The following is a 23,108-nucleotide window of genomic DNA, read 5'->3' on the forward strand; positions in this document are numbered from 1 at the left end:
TGAAACCAACCCCATTTTTTCTCACCTTTTCATCCCCAGCATAGTAAATCATATAATCGTCTGATTCAAAATGTCCCATGCCAAGCCATCTCATTTCGCCTATACCTATATGTCAATATTTATGCATTCCATTTCTTTCTTAACAATGTCCAATTTTCCTACATTCATGCTTCTCACATTCCATGTTTCAATCACTAGTGTCTGCTTACAGCTGTTCCTTCTCTGTATTCCTAAGATCTCAGTCTCAATTGCCATGTCTGCTAGTCCTAGCAATAGTCTAATTGTGCTCTACCGTACATAGGGTTTTTGAAAGCCTGTCTGCCCTACCCATTTTTCTTTTTTTTTTTTTTAATCTGTGATGCAGCATCTCAAACACTATACACTTTCTGTCACCATTCTCTACCCGCTAGAATGTGCAGTTCGTTAAGGGCAAAGAGCTTGTTCATTCAGTTATCCAGCAGCCCCTGGAACAGTGCCTGGCACATAGTAAGCACTCCGTGAGTTGTATTACATGAATGAGTGGATGGACAGACAAATGAATGCAAACAAAGTGCAATTTCTAGAGGAGCGCTGGTGGTTTTGTATCAAGGATTTTGGCAAGAGAATGTGGTGAATTTGAATCACTCTTCTACTGGCCAGCTCGATGAATTCAGCCTGCTCCTTCACCTCTCCAGACCGCATCGTCAGTTGCTGGTTGTGTGGGAGGCTGTTTCCTGCACAGAGTAACTGTGGGACAAGAGTGACAGGTGTGCATACGCTCTCCTTGGCACCTAGCGTAGGGCCTGCACATAGTGGGACTGGGAGACGCCAGCTGAGCTGCCCTTCCCACCTCTCAGCACCCTGGCTCCAAGGCCTGAGGGAGTAGCTCCGAGCTCAGAACCAAACGCCTTGTGGAACCAGTGAATTAAGTTTCTTGTCAAGAATTTGGAGCAACACAGCAGCCGCCTCCTTTGTCCTCCTGCCATTTGCATTCTGTGGTCTGTTACAACTTTCTGAACATCTATTTGTCTTCACTGTCGGCCCTCTGTTCTCTCTGAAGTGGGGAGTGCCTCCACTCCATTTTCCCCTCACATTTTGACTTTCTGCCTTTTCAGTCTTTGAGGAACTTCAAGGCTTGTGAAGGAAACCACATTTTCTCTGCCACTGCCCCCTGCCATGCTCACTCATCATTGTGTTTTGAATGTGTGTATTCAGAGCAAGAAAAGGAGAGCCTGTGACAGATCCAGGACTTGAAGTCCATGTTCCTGGCTTGTAGAAACAGGACACTCAGACAGTGAGACCACCACACAGGTGACAGCTCTCCCCTCTACCCCCAAGGGAGGTTAAGGACCTGAGGCACCTGCAGCCCTAATGATCATGACATTGCTGCCACCTGCTGGCAGTGTCCTCTGACTCCAGCAAGGAAATAGGCCTCCTGGCTACTGGACTTTCAAATGAAAATGCAAATAATGTCAACATGGACTGAGAGGCATTAGTGTCTTTGTGGAAACATTTCAAAAATGCTCTTGCTGACCGAGACTACTAAGGAGAACCAGAAATGTTTCATTTCAGGACATTGGACTCAGAGTTGAAGTTGCTGGGCCACCAGTGTTTGTGTGCTTGATGCCAGAACCCAGGCACAATATCTGACCCTGTCTAGGTCCTTTCTGCAGTAGGAGAATAATCCCTTAGGGAGATGCACAGTTAAATCAGGATGGCAGTGGGGGTGAAGGGCTGTGCTGGGGCTGGAACCCCAGCACAGCTGTGTCCAGGTTGTTCACTCAAAGCTTAATAGACTCATTATTGATCACACTCAGAGAGGCCCTGGCTGGCCTTCTTCCCTCAGCCCCTTGAGATTGCTCAGAATTGCTTGCCTTTGTATCTCCTCCTGGGATCTCTGTGGCACTGGGCCACTGTTTTAAGCACAGATGTGTGCAAGACAACATTTTGTAATGTCAGTCCTTGAATGTCTATTTTATTCATCGTCAGTCTTGGTAACCCAAGAGCAGCATCTTGTTGTGTATCGTCAAGTCACAACTGACCCATAGCAGATCCTCCAGTGAGTTTTGAGAGGCAGTAAGTCACACGGGAGGAGACTACCCATCTTTCTCCTGCAGAGTGGCTGGTGGTTCAAACCACATGCCTTTGGGTTGACCAGAGCTCCCTTAAGCTCCTGGGTGACCATAATAGTGGTGATACTTATTTCCAAGCCTGCTGGCCTTGAGCTGGTGCTGACCCATAAGGATGTGTGTAAGAAAGCAGAGTGGCCCTGAGCATTTCTTGTGGCTGTTGTCTAAGCGGAAGCAGACAAACCATCGGACCTATCTTCCCTGGCCTCCCAGAGGAGATCGAAACTACCAGCCTTTAAGTCAGCACTCAACTGCCACCCATTTTTACCATTCAGTGCAAAACTAATTGTTTCCTGAGGGCTGACTCTGTGCCAGGTGCTGTACGTTATACATTTTTCATTTCATTTTTCCAATTTATTCAGCCAACAGTTAATGAAATGATTATGTCCTAGACACACAGTATTACATTCTTAGCCTATAAGACAGGTTCTCTCTTTTCAGTCACAAGACTTTTAAATCTCTATATTAAAGGTTTTACAGATGAGAGAACTGGGGTTCAGGGAAGTCACAGGACCCACCTACTCCTTACACAGCTGGCCCTGGAGCCCAGTGAGTCCCACTCAGCTGTGCAAATGAGGAGTGCAGGGACCATCTGCTCCTCTGGTTTCCTGGCCTCGCTCTGCCTCTGTGTAGCCTGAGCTGGCAATCCTGGTCCCTGCTGGTGTCGCTGAGCTTTCCAGACTGCTGTTCTTTGATAGCTGCTCAGAGTTCTAGCATCTCAGCATTAGGGCTTGGGTTCTGGCCTTGCCCAGTGTGGGCACCCTGTAATAGCCTGGTCATCCTCCTGTCGGCCCCTCTTGTAACAAGGAAGTGCTTCATGTGCACTTAGGCAACTCTTTACTCAATGATTTGAATGTTGAGAATCTTGTCAGCACTTTTCCTCTCTTTTTTCAGTTGCATCCTCTGGTTTGTCAGGGCTGTGCTGTGAGACAATCCTCCAAAGTGAGAATTGTTATGTACCATCAAGTCAGAGCTGACCCTCCAGCAGGTTTTCAGAGGCACGAAATTGCACGAAAGGAGATTGCTCATCTTTCTTGCAAGGGACAACTGGTGGATTTGAAACACTTGCCTTTGGGTTGGCAGCAGTAAGGAAATGTGCCACTGGCAGTAGCCACTAGGGTCTGAAATGCTTGTGAATGTAATGTAGAGCTGTTGATTTTTCCCTGTCCAAGCAAAGAAGATAGAAAAAAAAAATAAGTATCAGAGAAACAATTATCCCAAAAGACTGATGGGCCACACTGGCTTCCACCTCTGGAGCCCTGAGACCCACAGAATTAGACAGCTATGACTGCAGTGGGGCACCGTAGGTTGTTCAATGTGTGGAACAAAATGGAAATACATGAAACTAGCCAGGCGTACTAGTCTGATAGAGATTGGTGGCCCCCTGGAGACTCTGTCTCTCAGACATTCTTCAACCCTGGAGCAAAACTCACCCCTGAGGCTGGACGTTCAGCAAACCAAGACAGACCTGTAAGATGAGCAGTGACACCTGAGAGGTGCATCTTCCTTACAGAAACCAGCCACCTAAGATCAAGTGCAGCCTCTGCCCTGGGACAAAGCTCAGCAGGCAGGAAGGGGAAGGGCCCAAGGGCTAATGGAAGAAGTGGAGTGGTGTGATTGGACTGTAATAGAATCTTTGTTATGTGCTGTTTAGTACATCTCATAGCAACCCTGTGAACAGATCTTCACCCTGTCCTGTTTTGTACCATCCTCATCAGCTCAGATGTACTTGAGCCTATTGTGGTTGCCACTGTGTCAATCCATGTGGTTGAGGGGCTTCCTTTCTTTCGCTAACACTCCGACTTTCCAAGCATGACGTCCTTCTCCAAGGACTGACACGGACCACTCCTTATAACATTCCCAAAGTATGTGAGATGAAGCTTTGCCGGTAGCACTTTGCTCTGTAAACTTTCACTTAAATTACATTTATATAAATAAAAAAAAACTCCCCCTCGGTGTGCTAGGCCTCAACTTACAAACTTGGCATCCCTGGGATTCCTTGCCAGGCTTGGCTTTAGAGTGCGTCTAGTTCCCATAGAGCAGTGGTTCTCATTTAGGAGTTCCGATGGTGTATTTCACAGAGAATCGGTGTGCTGACCCAAAGGGCCTTCTTTGGTGGCTTGAATCCACCAGATCCTGAGTGGGGAAAGATGACCAGTCTCCTCCCCTGTGATTTTCAGCCTCCAAAAACAGAATAGATTCCATCTCGATGGCAATGAGATAGATAGATAGATCTGGAACTGAGGAGAGGTTTGTCCATGTCTGGAATGGTTTCCAGTTGTTACGTTTTGTGAGGGGAGAATCTTCAGACATCTGTTAGATGTTCTTACACAGAACAAGAGAACTCCAGAAAGACAGAGCATCCCTGCAGTAGGCATGGATCTTGCTGTGGTCTCAGCATGGTGCCAGAGGTGGATGCTGGTTCTTGCACTCTGCTCCCCTCACTGTCTGTGCTGCACATTGACAGCCCAGCCCTAAGACAAAGCTTGGAGGGGAAGCTGCATTCAGGCTCCATGGCTCCCTCTCTCCTCATCTCTCTGATGTTCCACCCTGTAGATCCCTGCTGTGTCCAGCTGTCCCAAACTCTGAGCCCTATATCTTACCTCCTCAGTGAGCTGGATTGTCCTGGGTAGAGGGCTGGTGACCTGGGGTTCTCCTCCTCCCAGAAATCTCAGTCTTGCCCCACCTATTATCAGTCACTACAAAGCAGTTGCCACTTACATTTCTGTGCTTCAGGCGGAAGAGGAGGAGTAGTAGTGTGATAGCTGTTACTCCATTATCAATAGAAATACTCTGCTCAAAGCTCTGTTCTGGTCCCTCCCAAGTGAAAATTAAGCCCAGCCAGCTCACCATGACCAGGACTCGGGACTCCTTGGCCCCCATACTGCTTTGGGCATCCCAGACTCATTCCTACTGTGGCTCCCAACTTGCTGGCCCCTGTCTCAGTCAGTGAACCCCAGACGTCCCTCTGATTCTGCAGATTTCAAGTCCAAAGTAAAACTGAGTTAAAACATCCACCACTAAATGACTTTAGCAAAGTCCTGTTTTAGGTTTTATTCATGAGATATAAATAGTCACATGGCTTTGTTGCCTTTCGATGTCAACTATGCCTGTAGTCTGAATGACAGCTACCCATGAGAAAATTCAAGGTGTTGTCCCATGCAAATGCTTTTCCTAACCCAGAGCCTGGTTCCTATCAGGTTCCTGTGAGTGCTAATAGGGGAATGAGTACGTAGATGAGTAATTGATGTATGGATGGAGTACACGCCATCAGAGTGGCTTAGATAAATGACCACAGAGAACAAAATTATTTACAACTAAACATGCCAAAGGAGACCTTATGAAACAAGGAGACTTTGATTTGATCCTTAAAGAATAGTGAAAGGAATATGTTGAATATATGCAGGAACCTCAGTAGTTTAAGCTGGCTGTGGGTTAGATTTGTGTCAGGGCATAGTAAAAATAAGACTGATGTTCAAATTATTAATCATAGAGAAACTTTAATAAATTATTCTTCTAAGTAGTATAGCACTGATCTGTCCATTTGCTGTACAGAGGTAACTCGTGGTTGCTGTGACACTGATGTCTGTCAAATGTGATAACAATGACCAAGGGTGAACAGAGTTTGGTGGAGCTTCCCAATCAAAACAAGCTTGTAAGCAGGTGTGGCATCTACTTCCAAAATAGCTCACCTCCGGAAACTCTGTGAACCTGGAGAAAGGACGAAAGTGATACAGGTGTTCAGGTCTTTCATTCATAGGGTTGCTATGAGTCGTTTGTGACTCTGTGGCACTTAACAATAACAAACATGCCTCAAAAAAAAAAAAAGAGAAGGAAAAAAGAAATAAGGCTGAGACAGAAAACTGTGGCTCCCTCCTCAAACCAAAGATATCAAGCCAAAGAGTTCAGGGGTCAGCAGAGGGCTGTTGTGTGCCTTTGAGCCAGAGATTGACTGACATGAGCAGAGCTGGAATCACACGTGAGGTGTTGTCATAAGTCAGAACCAACAATTCAGACAAATGCACAGGGTTTGGCTGTGATGAAATCTTAAGCATCAAAACCAACTTCTGAATTTTGACTTCATGTGATCTGATCATGTGACTTGTCCTCTCAGCCTCAGTTTCCTCATTTATAAGCTTCTGGAGAGTTTCTGTGTCAGCATCTTCAAGTGCTGAGGGATCTAGAAAAGAATTAATTTGGAGATGAAGACAAAAGTGGAGGGTCCATTTAAATGGCCTTGTTTTTAGGTCCAACAGGGAAGAGCTGTTTACCAAGAATAAAGGAGGCTGAGGTAGAAGGAAGACCCCCTACTGGAAGTAGCAGATTTGGGGCAGATACAGATGAGAGGATTCCTGTAAAGCAGCCCACCTCATGCTGTTTGTGGAGTTTTTCTTGTTCTCTGCAGAAGCTCTGGAGACACAGGGAGTGGAGACACTGGGGCTCACTCTGAAGAACGCTTGAAGCAGACATTCAAGATGCACCTGTTGTGTGCCTGGACCAGCAGGCAGGAAGAGTCCAGGGGTGAATGTGCAGGCTCAGAGAATGGCTGTGACCATGAGTGCACAGCAGTCTCCCCAGTGGCTGTGTGCACATGTGTGCTCAGGGACCTGTGACCTTAGAAGAGCATTCAAGGCAGACTGACATGTCATACAAGTCAGTGTTCTGTGTTCAGAAAAGGTTCAGGTGGACACAAACTTTGTAAGTAAACCAGTATTTTTAAAAAGGAGAAGAAAAGATGCAAAGCCTCTGGGACCAAATAATCCAAGCAAGAAAGGGTTCCTGAATGCTAGGGCACCCTTGCCTGCCTCTGCTCGTGCTCCAGAGGGGCAAGATCATTACAGAGCTTCCTGCAAAGAGCCCCAGCTCTGATGTAATCATTTGATTATAGAATAGCTCCTTTCAGGAGCCCAACCTCTAGGACTATTCTCTCCAGAATGGAAACCACAAACCAGAATTACTATGTAAATGAATTTAAATCAAATGGAATAAAGCATTCTGTTTCTCAGTTGAGTTAATAAAGGTTCAGGTCTCACTCACTCTCTATGGCCATTGTTGGATCACACGAGTCTAGAGCATTTCTATTCACTTTCGTGGGAAAGGGTCCAGAGCGCACAAGAGTCTCAGATAACTGAAGCTCAATTTGTGCCATGTACTTAGAAATGGAGCAAAGATGCCAGGACTGATTCCCCACAAGCATGCTAGTAATGTCTGGAAGAGCTCAAAGAATGCCCACTGAAGAATCAGGACATAATTGTAGCCACAGTTCTCTGGTCAGAAGGATCACCCCGGGAAGCATTAGAGAAGCTGTGATAGTTGCACATGCTGTGGGACCAAGCTAGGCAGAGCACTGTGAACACATTCAGATACGGGTACAGAGCCCGGCACCATATTTGCCAACCAGTTTTAACCTTCTCCTGAACAAGAAGTGCTGTTGAACACTTTACCCCTACAAATTCTACCTCTCCGACCATCAATGCCATTGTTACTACTTTTTTGGATTTTTGTTGTTATTATGTGTCATTGAGTTGACTACCCATCATGGCAACCCTGTGAACAGTAAGTCTGCATCTGCCCCATCTTTGGGATCTCTGCCTACTGTTAATCAGCATGTCTATCTTCCTGAGGCTCTTTCTCTGTCTCTGACCCTTTGCCCTTCCCAGCATGGTATCTTTTACCACAGACTGTCTCCTGCTGGCCACATGCCTAAAGTATGTAAGACAAAGTTTCACCATCCTTGTCTCTGAGGAGCATCCTAGTTGTACTTCCTCCAACAGAGAATTATTTGTTCTTTTTTCAGTCTATGTGATATTCAGCATGCTTCACTGACACTACAATTCAAAGGAATTTATTCTTCTCTGGTCATTCTTATTTACTGTCTGACTTTCAGATGCATATGAAGCAATTGAAAGCACCTTAGGCACACCTAAGTCTTTAAACTGACATCTTAGCTTTTTAGCACCTCGTTGTGAACTTTTCTAAAAGATTTCTCCAATGCAATACTCCTTTTGATTTCCTGACTGTTGCTACTATGGTTGTTGATTGTGAAAGATCCAAGTAAAATGAAATAATTGACAACTTTGTTGTTTTTTCCTACTGCTCCAATGAAAGGATTTTTGTTTTCTTGATGTTGAGTCATAATACATATTGATGGCTGTAGCTTTTTATCTTCTTCAGTAAATAAAGACTTCGTCTTCTTCACTTTCAATAAACAAGGTTTTGTAATCTATAGAAGGCAAGTTGTTGATGAGTCTTCTTCCAATCCTGCTTTCACATTCTTTAGTATCATTGACTTTTTAATACTGCTATATTATTTTTTTATTTTTAAATCTGTTAAGAGAACAAACAGGTTCATCCTAGAAAGGGTGAAACCAGGCTGCTCCTTGGAGGCAAAGATTCTGAAGCTTCGTCTGACATACTTTGGACATGATGCAAAGAGGGAGCAGTCCTTGGAGAGGGACATCATGCTTGGGAGACTGGAGGGACAGCACAGGAGAGGAAGACCCTCGATGAGATGGATGAATTCAGTGACTGGGGTAATGAGGTTAGGTGTGTCAGAGACAGTGAGATTGGCACAGAATAGAGCAGGTTTTAGGGCTGTTGTACATAAGGTCACCATGAGTTGCAAGTGACTGGACAGTACATAACAACAACAACAACAATGTTACATGAACAAATTTTCAAAACTTTTCATGATTTCTTCTTATTCTTTTCAGTCTTTTCCATTGGAGTACACTTACTTCTCCCTTCTACCTAACATGGTTAGTTTCCAAAGACCAGATTATTGTGGGAAAATCATCATTATGCAAAAATGGAGGATGAATGTCACAATATGGAGAATGACTACTGCACAAGATGGAAGATAATTGCATCATTATATAAATTCCAGATTACATCAGTATAGAACTGACAGATGACATCAGTATGTAATTGCCAAACCACTGAGATCATGTTCTAACCAAGTTGCCAACCATCATAGCCAACATTTCCATCACCTTGTACCTCAGTGTTCATTACTGCCCAATGTGTGCTGTTCTTAATACACAAAATAACTAGAGTACACTTTTTGTTATTGCCATGTGTGCAAAATATCCCAGAGTTAGAGGTAAAAAGTAACATTTTTTGTTGTGTACCATTGTGTGACAGCTGACCCTCTATCAGGTTTTCAGAGGATGGGAGGAGATTACCCATCCGTCTCCCACAGAGCAACTCGTGGATTCTCACTGCTCACCTTTGTGCTGGCAGCACACTCCCTACCACTAAGCTACCATTGCTGTGCATCTGACAGTTGGACAGTGACTAAGGGTGACATAAGAAGAATTAATGCCTTTGAACTGTGGTGTTGGAGAAGATCCCATGGACTATCAAAGGAACAAACAGATATGTCACTGAGAAGGTGCAACCAGAGTGTTCCTTTGAGGCAAGGATGATGAAACTATGTCTCATTTATTTTGGATATGTTAGGAATAACCTAAGAGAGGTTATTCCTTGGATAGGGACATCATCCTTGGGAGGTGGAGGAGCAATGACACAGAAGAAGGACCTTTCCAGGAGGGTCAACACAGTGATTATGGCAGTGGGCTTGAGTGTGTAGAAATTGTGAGGATGGCATGGAATAGGACAGTGTTCAGATCAGTTGTTCATAGGGTCACTATGAATTGTACTAGAATTGGCAGCACCAAACAACAAGCCACCAGAGCTCCCTTAAAAGTAAGGAGTAAGTGCATATCCTTTAGTGGTTCTTTCCCCAATGACTTGTGGAAACTAAGATCTCAGCCTGTGTGTCTTTAAAAATAAGTGTTAGATTATTACATTTAAGTAGCTGGCTAAGACATTCGAGGATAAGTTTCAAGTTATGGGGGTTTTTTGTTTCTTTGTTTGGGATTTTTTTTTCTTTTGTATTGTGCTATGAATGAAAGTTTACAGAGCATTATGTTTATTCAATGATTCATGAGCCTTTTGTTCCGTAACTTTACAGTACCCACAGTTTTCATTGTTCATTTATTTTATATTGTCTTTTCTTTCACCCATATTAATAAGTATTTACCATGGACTGCCAAGAGAACACCTAGTGAAGGTGAAACCAAGTTGCTCCTTGAAGACAAGAATTTTGAAGCTCTGTCTCACATACTTAGGCCATGTTGTCAGGAGGACCAGTCCTTGGAGAAGGATATCATTCTTGGAATGGTGGAGGGACAGCGCAAGAGAGGGAGACCCTTGATGAGTTAGATTTTTGCAGTAACTGGGGTAATGGGAGTACATGTGTTGGAGATAGTGAAATTGGCTCAGGTTGTGTGTAGGGTCACTATGAGTAGACTTGATGGCACATAGCAACAACATCTATTATTCAACTTTTTACTTTGTAAGCACTTTTCTCTTTCCTTCCCTGGTAACTATACCAGAATGATTCTCACGGTGTGTAAATCTTTCCTTTTTGATTATAATAATGCTCTTGTATAATAGTTGTCTTTTTGTGACTGACTCATTTCACTCATTTCGTTTCACCCTCTAGATTCACCTATATTATGCAGTGTTTCACAAATTCTTTATTTTTTTTCAGTGTTACATAGTACTCTATTGTCTGAATATAGTTTCCCTATCCATTCATTCATTGATGAACACTTTGGTTGTTTCCTACTCTTTTCTATTATTAATAATGCTGCAATAAACTTGGATGGGCATTATGTTACATTTTAAATTTGAGTGTTCATATAACAGAGTCCTTAGAGATTTTCTCTGGTAATCCAAAGACCATGCCTTTTGGGGTTCAAAGTTGCCAGTTGCTCCATAGGACATAGATGGACAATCTTCTCTCAAATTATTTACAGCCTTGAAAACCCAGTGCAGAGTCAGCTATGAATTGGCTATAAGCTGAGAGTTATCGTTTTGTTTCTAATTCTAACAGGAAATCCCTTTTTGACTGCTAGCTTTTTGCAGTAAGCACACTCAGTTTTTACCATGCCTATGCTTGCCTCCAGAAACCCTATGAACCTGGAGAAAGTATGAAAGTCACACAAGTGTTTAGGACTTTCATTCACAGGGTCACTATGAGTCACCTACAACTCGACAGCACTTAACAACAAACAACAACAGCATAGAGAGAGATCAGTTGGCCTAGTGGAGAGAAAATGATGCTATCTAGCCAAAGATGGGTAATCTGCAGCCCTCAGCAGCCCTCAAGCCTGTTTTTAATTGGTTTTGGTCAAGCATTCTTCTAGGTTGTATAGCCTTGGTGTGTCCACTTGTCATACAGAGGTAACTTGTGGTTGCTATGAAACTGAACACTGACACTGATGTGTCAAATGTAATAATGGTTACCCATGGTGGACAGTGTTTGGTGGAGATCACCAATTAAAACAAGATTGGAAGCAGGATTGGCATCCACTTCCATAATAGCTTGCCTCCAGAAACTCTATGAACGTGGAGAAAGGATGAAAGTCACACAAGTGTTGAGGACTTTCATTCATAGGGTCGCTGTGAGTCACCTACGACTCAATGTCACTTAACAACAACAACATGCCCTATAATCATTATTCTTGAGATTAAAATCCTAGCGTCTCATATTTCTATCTGCTTGGATATTCCCATGGCTGCTGGGTATATTTCTCCTCCTCATCTTTTAGTTTTGCCTTTTCTCATTTCTAGAACCTGAGAGAATTTTCTACTTTCCTCTGAAACAAGATAGTGGATTTTCAATATTTATTATATTTTATAATTAAATATTTCCTAGACTTTCATAAACATTTTTAACCTTCGACATTTGCTTCTCTCATCGGGCAAGTTTGACCTGCCACTTTGAGAGTAGTAACTTCATATTTCATAATTAAGCATGGTTTTAGTTTGCAACAGTAGCATTGTTTCTCACCTGCTCACTGACTTCAAGTCACTCTCAGTGCATTTTCATCCCCCATCAGGTTTCTGTGCGGGCATATATTAATGGGAGGAAATTGACAGTCTTTCTCCTGTGGAATCACTGGTGGATTTAAAATGCAACACACTATGGGCTGAGGCACCAGAGTTCCTTAATGATGTTTCTAATACATAGACTAAAATTAGATTTGTTAAGGTCTTCAACAAAGAGCTCCAAGATGCTATTTTACTTGTAATTTTAGCGAGGTTGAGAGTTAGGACCTACCTCAGTGTAGGCTCTTTCTTTGTGGATGAGGAGCTGGGTTTTAGAGAGAGCACATGGCACACCAAGTCCACAGTCTGCACGGATGGAGGCTGTGACCTAGAACTCTTGGTTGCCACATATGTCATTCTCTACCCCTTCGATCCTGTTTCCTTATCTGTGAAATAAACAGGTTTGGCCAGATGTGGAATCCAATCTATCTTTGTGACCTTGGGCAGGTCTCTTAGCTTCTTTGGGCTTCCATTTTAATACATCTTCCCTTCCCTGGCTGCTGAGATTGTCGGATTGACTGGCATGTATGGAAGTACTCCTAACAACTTAAGGGCTACAGAGAAACTGATTATTAAGATACTGTGCCTTGCTTTGCCCCTCAGCTGTGGGAAAGACATAAGCTTAGCAAAGGCCATGTAGCCGAGGATTTCTAACCCAGCACAGCTTTGCTAGAGAGCAAAGGTTTTTACTGTCTTTACATACCAAGATGAGAGAACTTAGAAGCCTCTTGCTTTTCTGGGCTTGTGACATTTGATGCTCTTCCCTGTGAAGGGTTACTGATGTGTGAATCTCATGTTCCATTTCTCTCACTTCTCATATGTAAGTCAAGCACTGGAAAGCCCTTCAGGGCAAATACTGAATCCTGCATAATCTTAACAAAGGGGTCAAGCGCAGCTCAGCTTCTTGATGAGAGCGTTAGAGATGCTCCAAATCTTAGGACGGAATCGCTGGGTGGGAAACTCCAGACACAGAACCAGGCACTCGTCTTTATCACTAACCCTGAACAAATAATTTTCTCTCCCTGGCCCAAACTGCCCTCATCCAGAAACTGGGGGATTGAATCAAATCGGTTACCTTTCCATCAGTAATAATCCTTTATTTTCCTCATCTGCCTATGGGCTGCTCCGTGCTAATAGGCAATTTCTAATAGCTGTCTGTCTACTGCTTGTTAAAAAGTAGTAAGGCCTGAGAATTATTCTTTTAAATGCCTTCAGAGAAAACAAGGGACCCTGATAGCATAGTGTATGACATGTCAAGCTGAAACCAAAGATCAGCAAGTTGAAATCCAGCAGCCTCTCCTCAAAAGGAAGCTATGCAGCCTCCTCTTGTAAAGATTCACCTTGGAAACCCAATGGAGAGTCACTATGGTTTACCTTGTATTGGGCAGCAGTGGGGTTTAGGTGGGGAGGGGAGAGCAGTGAGACTCGGAGAGATGAGATGGCTTCTCTGTAGTTGTGTGAATGCTGTTACATTAGTATGAAAAAGAAAACCCACCAGTCTCCAATGTCATGTGTGCTGCTGCACTGAGGTTTAGTGAAGCCGTGTGAGTTGGACATGGAAGTGTCAGAGAGTGTCCTCTAAGTAACTATGTAGTCAATATCCTTGGGGGAATGTACTACATATGACCACAATCCAAGAGAATACATCACATCTCTGTCTACTCCGTGGTGGGCTGCATACTGCTTGGGAAAATTGTAGGTGTTCATGAAATGATGTCCAAAAAGTGTCATCATCATCTCAAAGCTCCTGCCCAGGATGATGGATACCATGGTAACTCTTTATTTGTTATAATAGTTTCCTAGAGCTACTTTAGCCAATTCCCACAAACTCAGTCATGTTAATCAAGCAAAATTGATTGTCTCCCAGTTCTGGAGGCTCAGAGTCTGAATCCAAGGTAATAATTGACAGGGTCTTGTCCTCTCCAAAGGCGGTAGGAGAAGATCCTTTCTTTCTTTCTTTTTTTTTTTTTTTTTGTAGGTCAACACCTTTAAGAGACCAGCGTTTGAGCCCTGGTAACTGCTGATTTTTTTTCCCACTTTTTTCCCCATTTTTTTTATTTTAATAATTTTAATGAACATTTACAGAGATTTGGGGATTTCCATTCATTCATTGCTGCACTTCTCTCCCCACACAGCCCTCTGCGCCCCCCCCTCCCCAAGTTCGCTCCTCTTTTTGAAAAGTAAAAGAAAAACTCCCTCCCTGGTACATCCTTTATCTCTTCAATTTTTAGTAGCCCCAGCCACTTCTTGGCTTACAGACCAACTCTATCATCACAAAACTATCTTCTCTCCCTAATAAAGATTCAGACTAGGTCAACCTCTGGACTGTAGAATGAATCCTGGTGGTGGTGGGTAAAGAGTACCCTGTCAACCAAAAGCCATGCTGGTCAAACCCACCAGCTACTCGGGTGCAAGGTGGACAGTCTCTTCTATGTGATTTACAGCTTCTGAACCCTGCTAGAAGGTCAGCTGTGAGTTGGTTCTTACTTGAAGAAACACAACTAGATTAAGACTAGGTTTTCTCCATTATGACCTTATGCTAACTTAACTGGTAAGACCCTGTTTCCAAATACAGTTACATTCACAGGAACTAGGGTTTCAGAATTTAACATATTTCTTTGGTGGATACAATTCAATTCATACCCCCAAAATAAGTGGCAAAGCTAGAAAAGACAGACATTTATAAGAAAAAGAGAATTCTCTAATATATATTGTTGTTGTTTTCATGTGCCATCAAGTTGATTACAACTTCAGTAACCCTGTGCACAATAGCCCTGAATCCTGCTGTATATAGAGCCAATCTCATTGTCTCTGACACACTTACCCTCATTACCCCAGTTACTCTGTGTTAGTCCATCTCGTCCAGGGTCTTCCTCTCCTGCACTGTCCCTCCACCCTTCCACGCATGATGCCCTTTTCCAAGGACTGGCCCTTCCTGGCAACATGCCCAAAGTATGTGAGACAAAGCCTCAAAACCCGTGCCTCCAAGAAGCAGCCTGGTTTCACCTTCTCCAAAACGTGTCTATTAGCTATGTTGTTGTTGTTGTTGTTGTTGTTATGTGCCGTCGAGTCGTTTGCGACTCATAGTGACCCTATGTACAATAGCCCTAAACTGTGCTCTATTCTGTGCCAATCTCATTGCCTCTGACACACCCATCCCGAGTACCCCAGTCACTGAATCAATCCACCTCATAGAGGGTCTTCCCCTCCTGCACTGTCCCTCTACTCTACCCAGCATGATGTCCCTCTCTAAAGACCTGTCTCTCCTTAGCACATGTCCAAAGTATGTCAGACGAAGCCCCAGAATACTTGCCTCCAAGGAGCAGCCTGGTTTAATCCTCTCTACGATGAATCTGTTTGTTTTCTTGGCAGTCCATTCAATACTCTTCTCCAGCACCACAGCTCAAAGGCGTCAATTCTCCTTCTAGCCTCCCTAGTCATTGTCCAACTCTCTGATGCATAACAAGTGATTGCAAAAACTGTGGCCTGTATCAGGTGGACCTTAGTCTCCGGAGAGACACTGTTGCTCTTGAGTATTTTGGAGAGGTCCCTAACCGCAGACTTTCCCATCGCAATACATTTTTTGATTTCTACTGGTGCCAAGAGTGTTGACCGTGGAGCCGAGCAAACTGAAGCTGTGAACAATCTCAATCTCTTCGCCATCCATCCTGATGCTACCGATTGGTCCAGTGGTGAGAATTTTTGTCTTCTTGACATTGAGCCTCAGTCCATATTGAAGGCTGCAGTCCTTGACCCTCTGCAGTAAGTGCATGAGGTCCTCCTCAGTTTCAGCGAGCAAGGTTGTATCATCTGCATAACGCAGATTGTTGATAGATCGTCCACCAATGAGGAAAATAAGTTAATATAGGCTTCTTTAGCAAATGCTTCAGAAATAGAATATAAATTAATCTATCAAAGTATGTCATATATGTGAGAGGTGTGTCAACTTGCACATTCTTGTACATGGCTTCCCTTCTCTCCCAAACCCTGAAAGACTGACCATGTCATACTAAGGGAGTTGTGCTGGAAGTGAAGCTTAAAGATTCTTCACATAGATAGATACATCACAGGGCCATGCTGGTCTTGGGAATTCAGAATTGTTTCTGGTCTTTGAGGGGATGTCAAGGAGGAGTCTATGGGGAAAAATATTGAACAAATGATGAAAGCATCATAAGAAGATTGCAGAAATAAACAATCACTTTATCAAAAATATTTGGTTAAGAAGGGGCAATCTCCTCTTGTGCCAATTAGATCTGATTTCAAGGTACATAACAAGGAAACAAAGAGGAAAGGGAGAAAATCACTAGGATAGCAGCGAGTGTGGGTGTGTATGTGTGGAGGAATAGGAAAGATCCCATGATGACTCGAAGAGACAGGTAATAACAGGTGTAGGAAAAAAGTAGTAATTATATAAAATACAGCATATATGCGTGACTGATTGTATAAAAACACATTGTATAGGATTGTATGCAAACCAATAATAAAAGGGGAAAAACTCAACAAACAAAAACCAAAACAAAACATAATTTGGTTAATGCTCAACCATTTCAAGAAGTAGCATATAATAAAGAAGCGGTGTTATTGAAGGAGGAAGCCCAAACTGCACTCTTGCCAAAGCCTTGCTGAAAAACAAAGCTACAAGAAATAATAGAATATCAGTTGAGATATTTCAGCAAACATGCTCATTGATCTATGCTAGGAAATATGAAGACAGCTACCTGAAAGCCAATCAACTAGAGATCTACTCTGTGCCCATTAAAAGAAGGTGATAAAAAAATATGCAGAAATTATAAAACAATATCACTAGGATAACAATTAAGTAAAATCTTGCTGAAGATAATTTTAAAATGACTGGAGCAGTACAATGACAAAGAGCTCCCAGACATTCAAGCTGGATTCAGAGGAGGATATAGATATAGAATGTGGATGATGGCATTTCTCACATCAAATGGATGTAAAAAAACATAAAATAGCAGAAAGCTGTTTTCCTGTGTTTTATTGACTGTGCAAAGGCATTCAACTATGTGGATAAGAACAAACTGTGGATAGATAACATTGTAAATAATAGGAATTCCAGAACACATAATTAGGCTCACATCAAACCTGTATATGGCCCAGTAAGCAGTCATTTGAACAAAACAAAGGCATAACATATGGTTTAAAATCAGGAAAAGTGTGCATCAGGGTTCTGTCATTTCACCATACCAGTTAAACCTGTATGCAGAACAAGTTATTTTAAAAAGTAACTATATGAAGAATCATTAGGGTTGGAGGAAGACTCATTAACAGCTTTACTATATGTTGTTGTTGTTGTTGTTGTTGTTATTGATCGCCTTCCAGTTGACTCACAGAAACCCTATGAACAAAAGGCCTGAAGCCCCTCTACAACTATCAACGTTTATCAAAGTTCATAGAGTTTCTGGAGGCATGTTGTTTAGGAAGTGGATGCCACTCCTGCTTCCAAACCTGCCATAGAATGTTATTAGCTCGTCGCCTGTAATGCATAGCAACCCTATGTACAGCAGCTCTGAAACCTTCCCTGTCCTAAACCAGTCTCACTAATTCTGACACACCAACCCCCATTGCCCCAGTTACTCTATCAATCCATCTCATCTGGGGTCTCCCTCTCTTGCCCTGTCCATACTCCCTTCCAAACATGATGTCCTTCTCCAAGGACCGATCTTTCCTGATCACATGCCCAAAGTAAGTGAGGCAGAGCTTCAAAATCCTAGCCTCCAAGGGGATACTTGGTTTAACTCTCTTGTTTTCTTGGCAGTCCATGGTATGTTCAGGACTCTTCTCCAGCACCACAACTCAAAGGCATCTATTCTTCTGTCATCCTTCGTTATTGTCCAACTGTCTGAAGTATAGCAAGTAATTGAGAAAACCATGGCCTGGATTAGGCACACCTTTGTATCTAAACTGATATCATTGCTCTTCAGCACTCTGGAGAGGTCCTTGACAGCAGATTTTCCCAATGCAATTCATCTTTTGATTTCCTGACTGCTGGTGTTAAAAGTGTTGATTGTGGATCCGAGCAAGCTATAATTGCTAACAACCTCAATCTCTTCTCCATCTATTATGGTGTTGCCAATTGGCCCAGTGGTGAGAATCTTTGTCTTCTTGATGTTGAAGACTACAGTCCTTGACCTTTTGTAGCAAGTGCCTTAGTTTCAGCAAGCAAGGTGAGTCATCTGCATATCATAGGTTGTTAATGAGTCTCCCTCCAATCATGATACCACACTCCTCCTCATAAAGCCCTGCTTCCCAAATGATCTGTTCTGCATACGGGTTGAAAAGATACGGGGACAGGATGCATCCCTGTTGTACTCCTTTCTTGATTTTGAACCATCCAGTGTTTCTTTGCTCTGTTTTGAGGACTGCTTCTTGGTCCAAGTATACATTTCGTATAAGCAAGATCATCTCTGCCATTCCCATTTTCCTCAAGGTTGGCCACAATTTATTGTGATCCACACAGTCAAATGCCTTTACATAGTCAACCAAACACAGATAGACATTCTGGCACTCTCTGCTTTCTGCCAAGATCCCTCTGACATTGGCAATAGTGTCCCTAGTGTTACTACCTCTTCTAAACCCAGCTTTTATTTCTGGTAGTTCTCTGTCAATGTATTGTTTAAGTCTTTTTTGGATATCTTCAGCAGGATTTTTCTAGTGTCTGATATTAGTGGTATTGTATGATAATTTCCACACTCTGTCGAGTCACCTTTTTTTAAAAATGGGAATAAATATGTATCTTTTCCAATCAGTTGGACTCCAGATTTCTTGGCACAATTTGGTGCGCACATGCAGGGCAACATCTGTTTGCTGAAATACGTCAATTGATATTCCATCAATTCCTGGAGCTTTATTTTTTGCCAAGTCCTTCAGGGAAGCCTGTACTTCCTCCTTCATCACCATATGTTATTTCTTGAAATTCTTATGTTTCAGCCAATTCTTTTTGGTACAATGACTATATACTCCTTCCATTTTCTTTTAATGCATTCAGTATTCTGCGTATGGCATCCTTAAGCATTGTAACTCATGGCTTGAATTTATTCTTTAGTTCCTTCAGCTTAAGAAATGCTGAGCAAATTCTGCCTTTTTTATTTTCTGTCTCTAGCTCCTTGCAAATTTTATTATACTATTTTGCTTTGTCTTCTTGAGCAGCCCTTTGAAATCTTCTATTCAGCTCCTTAACTCTTGATTTGTTTTGGCTTCTCGGCACTCTAGTGCAATATTCAGAGTCTCTTCTGGCATCCATTTTTTGTCATTTCTTCTTCTTTCTTCTTAGTACTATTAGCATTTTTCATGAATGACATTCTGGATACCTTCCCACAGCTTATCTGGACTTCCTTCATCAGTGTTCAAGGCCTCAAAACTATACCTGACACAAACTTTCTTGAAGGAAATGAAAAGGTCTTGAAGCATTCACTGATGAAGCTTTCAGTCTGGATTAAATCTTACCATAAAGAAAACAAAAATCCTTACCACTGGATCATTAAGCAACATCATGATAAATGGAAAAATGATTGAAGTTATGAAGGATATTCTTTTACTTGGATCCACAATCAAAGCCCATGGAAACAGCAGTCAAATCAAATAGGAAAAATCTTCAAAATACCTCTTCAAAGTGCTAAAGTGCAAAGACATCACTTTGAGAAAGAGCTAAAGTACACTTAGCCCGCTTCATGACATTTTCACTTGCTTCCTATGCACGTGAAGCTGGACAGTAGGTAAGGAAGGCAGAGGTGATGCTTCTGAAGCGTGGTGTTAGTGAAGAATATCATGGTCTGCCGAAAGAACAAACAAATCTGTTTTTTAATAAATGAATCCAGAATGCTCCTTTGAAGCCAGACTTTGGAAAAAGACATCCTACTTGATATAGTAGAAGGTCAGTGACAAAAAAAGAAATACCCTCATCACGATGGATTGACATAGTAGCTGCAGAAAGCGCTGAAACACAGCAGAGTTTGTAAACTGTCCTGAGGCCAGGTCCTGCTCTGTTTTGTCATAACGTTTCTACAGGTTGGAGTTTCCTTGTCATGATACCAGGCTCTGCACTGTCCTGTCCTGCATAGGGTCGTTAAAGGTTGGAGTTGCCTTGTCATGATACCAGGCTCTGCTCTGTTCTGTTGTGCATAGGGTTGTGATAGGTTGGAGTTGCCTTGTTAGCACCTAGTAACAGCAACAGGGAAAACAATCTCCTTGAGATGAATGAATCCCAGAAAATTGCTAAAGTTTCTCATCAAGGACTAAACAGTTCCTCACTTAGCCCTGATCAGCATAAGGATTTCCTCCTGTGTTAGATTTCCAGCAGTGTTGTAATCCACAGTGAATAGGGCCCTTTAAAGGAAAACAGAAGTTCATTGTCTTATCAGTCTAGATACTGGGAGTTGAAATGAGTGTGCCAGCTGTGGGGATTCTTTCTGGGGACGCTGTGGGGCCATCTTTCTCCTACTTTCTAGTGAAGGCCAGTGATCATTGGCCATCCTTTGCTTACAGATATATCATCCATCCTATATTTGTGTTTACATGGGCTTCTTCCCTGTTTCTTTTCCTTTTTTATAAAGACATCCATTTTGCTGGACCAGGGCCTTCCCTACTTCAGTGGGACCTCATGTTAACTAGTAACATCCTCAAGCACCTTGTTTCCAAACATTTTCATGGGCACCAGAGGTTGACACTTCTGCCTATTTTTTGCTGGACAAAGTTCAAGCAATACACCCCCATTGATATATTAATGTACTGTTAGTCCCAAATCCTGCCTTCTCAGCGCTGGGTCCCTGGGAGGTGTTTCCTTTGCCTTTTATGATGGGGCACTTGCTCTCCAGGGAGACATCCTGTTCCTCATGCTGGAGTGGAAGTGTGCTCTACTTGGCCGGGCTGGCTCTATCTGCACACTGAACACTTTCGCACTCATTATGTATTGCAATCAGCATTCAGCTGTGTTTGTTTCCTATCCTGCTGTCTGTCCACTTATTTTATTTCTGTTGATAACATTTGACAGTATGTTAAAGAAAACAGTCCATGTCAGCCCTGAACACTATAATATCCATACTTGAGTTTCCCAGTGGTCATTCTTGATTTTGTTGCTCAGATCAGCACCAGGGTAGGTGGTAGAGAGCGGCATGTAGAAGGAAGGCAGCCTCTGTCTGTGACTGCCTGTAAAGTGAGTCCATATCATCTGACCTTATTTGGGGAGATGGCTAGATGACGGTAGAGGTCCCCCACGCCCTTATCCCCAAGAAGTGGGTGGGCCTCATCTCTGCTTCCTTGCCCTCTGAGACATAGTGAGGGTCAGTCAGGGAGCTGTGCCACGAATCACAGGGGGGAGTTGGCTGCCGTCCCACTGCATCCCTTCACTCCCCCTGGAGCCCCAGGCTGGCTTTTCTGTTCCTGGGATTCTCAGGTTTTGCTGTCACATTAGTTGTAAGCCCAAACTTTAGGTGTTATTCAAACCTGTCACTGCTTCCATTCCACTGAGAAGAGGCAAGGCAACATGGAGCAGATGACTGTGTGACGTGGGAGGTTAGCCAGGACACCAGAGTGGAAAGGGAACAGTATTTGGATGGAGACATGCAGATCACCTAATGCCAATCAAGGGCCTCAAGTTGGAAATTGTGCTTGTGAGGAGTGAGAAGGAGTGCAGGGAAGCTATGGTGGGAAGGCCCCTCACAACACTCTCCTGGCTGAAGTGGCCAAAGGCTACTGGTCTGACAGGTTAGGCTTATTTCCCACTTACCAGCAGAGCAATGAAGGACCACTTCTACAGCCTCTCTGAGTCTCACTCTCCTTATTGATAAAGTGGAGAGAATAAGCCTACCTATCTCAGAATATGGTTGTGAGGATTAAATGAAATAAACACTCAATGAGACCCAGTGCAGGTGAGCTGCTACAGAAAGGGTGTTCCTGGGTGGCGCAAATTGTTGAGATGCTCAGCTGGTAACCAGAGGCTGGAGGCTCAGATTTACCCAGAGGTGCTTGGGAAGAAAAGCCTGATGATCTGCTTTTGAAATCTCAGCCACTGTATGTACCAGAGAGAACAGGTGCATGCACACACTGCAATGAGGACCTTCTGTTTTACTTTCACGGTGTTTTTTTGTTTGTTTATGGGGCTTTTTTAAGTTATATGAAGATTTTATTGGTGATTCTAAATATGTGTTCGTAATAAAGTATGATAAGTGAATTTAACATATTAAAATTTCTATAGCATTTGTTCAGAAAAGATTCTATATATACTATACAAGCTGTTCAAGTCATACAAAACCATTTCTCAGTGCCTTTTCAACTAAGAAGAATCATATTTGGCACACTTCTTTCTCCTGAGGTTGTTCATATTGAACAAGCTTTGTTTTCAATTTTTCATTTTCTTCTACAATAGCTTCATATTTCTCTTTCATTTCTGCCAATTCTATTTCCGGATTTTCTGGGTTTGCAGCTCCTAAATGATGCTTTTAAAAGTCCAAAACACTATTATTGAGTTTTTCTGGTTCTTCATACAGCTACTAACACCTTCGCCAACATGCCCAGCACCCCCAACTTCTCCAAGTACCTCCAGAACTGTTTACGCTTTGAGTCGACAGCTTTGTAATGAGCCATAGTGACAGCAGCAACGGCAGAGATAGCACTGGAGAAAAACACTGGCTGGCGCGCTATGGTCAGCACTGTGCATGAGTGAAACCTAGTTTTGCATTGTTATTGGAGCCCTTGAATCACTATGGAACACTGTTGTACCCACACATTGCAATGAGGACCTCCTATCTTAGTTTCACATTGTTATTGGCACCCTAGAATCACTTCCAACTCATACCACATACACAACAGAGTGAAACTTAAACCATCTTCACAATCATTGCTGTTTGAACCCCTTGTAACTGCTGTGTAAATGTACCTCATTGAAGGTCTTGGTCTTTCTCCCTGACTCTCTACTCTACCAAGTATGATGTGCTGCCTTAGAAGCCCAGCATGATGGAGCCCAACGGTCGTGTGTAGCCGCTCTGGTCAGGATGGGTTTTCACCCAGCTGGATTGAGCAAGGTGCTAAGGCTTGTTAGCAGGGTCTGCCACAGGCGGGAATGGGAGGGGGAGGTGCATGGTACAT

The 23,108-nt window shown here is 42.9% G+C and overlaps 1 protein-coding gene and 1 pseudogene across 1 annotated transcript in view; one reads left to right on the plus strand and one right to left on the minus strand.

The window, feature by feature from the left end:
* The window catches only part of SLC6A11 (solute carrier family 6 (neurotransmitter transporter), member 11), a 229,931-nt gene that overhangs the window by 153,651 nt on the left and 53,172 nt on the right, over window positions 1-23,108 (plus strand). The window lies entirely within an intron of this gene.
* LOC102843513 lies at window positions 22,307-22,607 on the minus strand (annotated as a pseudogene).

Source organism: Elephantulus edwardii, unplaced genomic scaffold (assembly GCF_000299155.1).
Source record: "Elephantulus edwardii isolate Elephantulus edwardi_28Jun2011 unplaced genomic scaffold, EleEdw1.0 scaffold00288, whole genome shotgun sequence".
Taxonomy (NCBI): domain Eukaryota; kingdom Metazoa; phylum Chordata; class Mammalia; order Macroscelidea; family Macroscelididae; genus Elephantulus; species Elephantulus edwardii.